We start from the raw sequence: 4,460 nt of genomic DNA on the forward strand, positions 1-4,460 counted from the left end.
CGTCTGGCATGGTGGCGCCAGGCTAAAGTTGAGAATCAGATGTCTGTAAATCTGCTTTTCCCACCACCATGTCTTTCACAAAATGTCCTCGACACAAAACACTCGTCTTCTAAACCGACGTTGATCCGTCACACAGTACAACAATAAAAGGCCACAGCAAAGCTTCTTCTCAATGTTCTGTCCTTCCTCATCACACAGAAAGCAGCCTCTAACACGGAGGAAAATACATCTCAGCTGTCAAACACCCCCATCAGTATTTCCACACAGTCTAGCCTCTTCAGAGCAACTGCACTCAGGTGTGTGCACCGCCTGCAGATAAATGTGATGACATCCCGTTTGCTCTGGCTTTCATTTATTTAGGGGATTGATTAGATGCACGCGGAGTAGATGAATGTGTTGGGGAGGTGCCTTCCTTTGAGATATTGCCATATAGCCAGTAAGGGATAGGACGGGCTGAGCATTTTTCACACCATTTCTCTTCAAGGTGCTTTTGGAGAGCTAGTGGCATCGCGGCTTGGCAAAGCTGTTGATCTGAGACGCCCCCCTTAGTGCCATCACGCTGGGCATCCTGTATGTTGTGTCCGCAGAGCATTATATGTGGAGACATGCAAAGAAACCCTTGGAAATGTACTTATTACGCAGATTAAAGAGACACTGCAAAAGTTCTCATTTGCCAGAATAATTTTCAGTAGCACAATGCTTATGAATTGCCATAGACACTGCATGAAATAGGCCACGCCCATCACGGGGGAAAGGCTCCGTTCATTTCCACACACCAGCGTCATTTTCCTTGAATTAAACATAGCTAAAAGCTGTTGTGTGGTGGGCTGCGCAGACAACAAATGTAAAAAATCGCCAGTTAAAGTTTTTTTGTACTCCTGAGCAAAACAAGGAAGCCATTGAGAATTGGCGAGAAGAAAATGTGGATCTAGCTGTCAAGGAAGTAAGAGTGTTCATCTTCCGTATATACGATCTTTTTCTGCAACACGCAACCATGCACGTGACATAGGAGAACGCCAGGATTGGAGGGGGGCTTTCTGTTTTCCCCCGTCTTGGGCGTGGTTTCTGAATGATGACTCTATGGTAGTGCAGTGATAGATTCCCTGACTACCAACACAACAGTCGCAGGTTCGATCCTCCATGTTACCTCTTGGTCAGGCGCCCACACAGGTACAATTGGCTGTGTCTGCGGGTGGGAAGCCGGATTAAGGGTGTGTGTTCTAGTCGGTGCACTAGTGCCTCCTCTGGTCGGTCTGGGCGCCTGTTCGGGCGGGAGGGGAACTGGGGGGAATTCATCCTGCCGGTGAAACACCTCGCTGTCAGGTGAAAATAAGTGGCTGGCAAATGCACATGTATTGGAGGAAGCATGTGCTAGTCTACAACTCTCCCCCAGATCAGCAGCAGAGGGGGTGGAGCACCGACCGGGACAGCAGGGGGAAATGACCAAGTAACAATTGAGGAAAACATGGGGGGGGGGATTAAAGAAATAAAGAAAGGAAGCAATAAATAAATAAATAAATTGCATGGCCGTGTTGACAGACCCGGGCTGGCCTTGTGTTGCAGTCAACTATGTCTTTCTTAGGTTGTTGTTCCACACTGCCCCCCTCTGTCCCCACTAGCAGGTTGTTGTTCCACACTGCCCCCCTCTGTCCCCACTAGCAGGTTGTTGTTCCACACTGCCCCCCTCTGTCCCCACTAGCAGGTTGTTGTTCCACACTGCCCCCCTCTGTCCCCACCAGCAGGTTATTGTTCCACACTGCCCCCCTCTGTCCCCACTAGCAGGTTGTTGTTCCACACTGCCCCCCTCTGTCCCCACCAGCAGGTTATTGTTCCACACTGCCCCCCTCTGTCCCCACTAGCAGGAGAGGCATCTGGCCCATCAGCCAAACTACAGCATCTCTATCAGCCAGACGGACAGAAGGAGAGGGCAACAAAGTGTTTTAAGGAGGTTATCAACTATAACAAAAATCACTAAGGATGTCAACAGCACTGTCATTCAAGAATGATATGATATGACTCTTTTTGATTACCTGCTTCTCCATGATGGAATTTACAATATTCATTAACAATATTTGTATAATATTCAGACGGCTATTGTTTATCCAGAAACGATCTTACTTCACTTGTAGTGTGTACGGAACAGACATTAGTGTTCTGTATCATTAGTATGACAAGGTTGAAACATGATGAAAGAAAAATCAATTTTCTCCAAATACTAAATGTGATTCAGTTAGATTCCAAATTGAAAGCAGTGTTTCCCCGGGGTTCTTTAGAAAGCCAGTGGATAGTGCGCACACAACATCCTTTTGTGCACACTATTTACCCCTGGATTGCTTCAGGCTAATGTCTCAATAATTTTCACTCCTTTCTCAGGTCCTTCCCACAAAGGACTTAACTAATGATCCATGGACAAAATGAAGCATTTAAATTTATTCATTAATCATTCATCTCCAGCTCATTGAAAATGCTAAACTTCCACAAAATTAAGATTGAATATTGAAAAGTGATTGAGGGAGACAGCTCTCAGAGAGCGGCGAGGGGAAGGAGCGCGGAATGGAAAAACAAAAAACAGGGTCTTTCTCGAGAGGTCTTCGCACGGACATGGTCAAGGTGGCCAGGGTGTACTAAGTGCTAGTTAAGGTCATGGGGGTTTCACTAGTTGTAATTAGATCTTGAAATCTGGAGAAGCGTAGAATTTCTGTCAACACGGCCTGTAATTATTCTCTTTTCCAATTAATGGTGACATAGATTAATTATCTGATGAGGCAAAGCCAATTGCAATCATTCACCCAGCTAAAATTAGATCAGTCCTGACAGCAGCATGAAAGTCACCTGTTTCATTGTTATGGATTTGCTGCAAGTAAAGAGGGGGGGGATAGTGAAGCGTGCGAGGGTAAGTAAGTTGTCTGGTCCAGGTGAATGTCCAATTACACTGCTATTTGAACTGTAGGCTTCTACTCATTCAATCCAGCGGCATCTGGAGCCGCTTGTTTGTTCACCCCGGCATCATCGGCGGTAGTAGAGTCATCTGTCAAAGCCTGCAGGAAGGCAGAGAGGCGCTGAATTGCTTCTGACAACTCCCCCTGTTTGAATAAAACAGCGAATAGAATCAATGAATAGCGGGCTAATTAAGAAAACAATGACATTGTTTTAGTGTAGAGGCAACAACACTGACGGAGTAGCGAAGTCTCTGCGTCCCCACGTAACAGCTGATGATGGCGTGTCTACCATTTTTGTGAGAGCAAAGTTACCGTCCCGTTCTTTATTTTTTGTGGAGAAGGAGTACAAGAGGCTCCTGGTGAACCACGTGCAGGTTCAGTGCGCCTCTGTTTTAAAACCCTCAGCATCCAGTTTTTCTATTAAACTGCCTGGCACTGTCAACCAGCTTGGGAATCTGAAGCGGCCTAGCCATGCAGAAATTCTCTGACTAACAATTATATCAGAAACAGGATCTTGGATTACTGTCCCGTGGGATCGGGGCAGTGGGCGTCTGCTCCAATCATTACTGGCCATTCAACAAGGCTCTGCACTGCTCGCCGCTGTTAGCCATTGTCAATTATGGCATCCCTGGTGTAAACTGGCAGAACACAAAACTGAACTGCCAGTTCTGGCAGGAGTGTAACAGGATGACAGACCTTCCCCCCCACCTCCCCCGCCTTCCTCCTCCCCCTCCCGCCCACCCCAGGGTTCCCCCTGGCCTTCCTCCCCCTCGAGCTACTTTTGAGCAAAGTAGCATTTGGCTTGTGGTAGCCGTGAAGGCGCTAACCTGACCTCTCCTATGTTCTGCTTGTGAGGTTAAGTGGACATGATGGATTAGCATAGGCCTCATCGGGGGGCTCAGGCTGACTTTGACTCCCGTTTGTACAATTTGTATCAGTTCTATTGATTTCTTTATTGCAATTTGGCAACCGACATTGATATTCTGCATATCACATAATTACGGCTCTATTTGAGGTCTTTGCATTTAGCACTCGGGTTAGTAGGAGTGGGTCTCAAACTTGTTTAGCTTCAGTACCCCCTTTCCCTGATTTCTGAATCCAAGTACGGCCTTTACCCGACTACAACATTTTGCTTAGAAAACTGCAAAAGAAAACTATAGCATGTGATGCAATGAATGAATGATAACCCACCTTTTGAAGAGTTGCAATTAGTGCCTCCTGAGCAGATTTATTTGAACATTTAATTTATTGTCATGATATTCTTACATGTTTCCATTATTTACCCCTTTCTCTCAAGTACCCCCTGTAGTACCTCCACGTACCTCTAGGGGTACGCGTACCCCAGTTTGGGACCCACTGGATCAGTGTATTTCTTCGAGGGTCTTAAGACTGCACAGGTCTTTAGGTGATTCTGCAGATCCTGTGTTTCTGCCTATTATATTCATAAAGCTCTTTCTAAGTGTGCACTTTTTGCAGGATGGACCCGGGGCTGTGCATATGGACTGTTCAGGAGAAGCCTGT

This window comes from Poromitra crassiceps (assembly GCF_964638095.1).
Source record: "Poromitra crassiceps genome assembly, chromosome: 17".
Lineage (NCBI taxonomy): Eukaryota > Metazoa > Chordata > Actinopteri > Beryciformes > Melamphaidae > Poromitra > Poromitra crassiceps.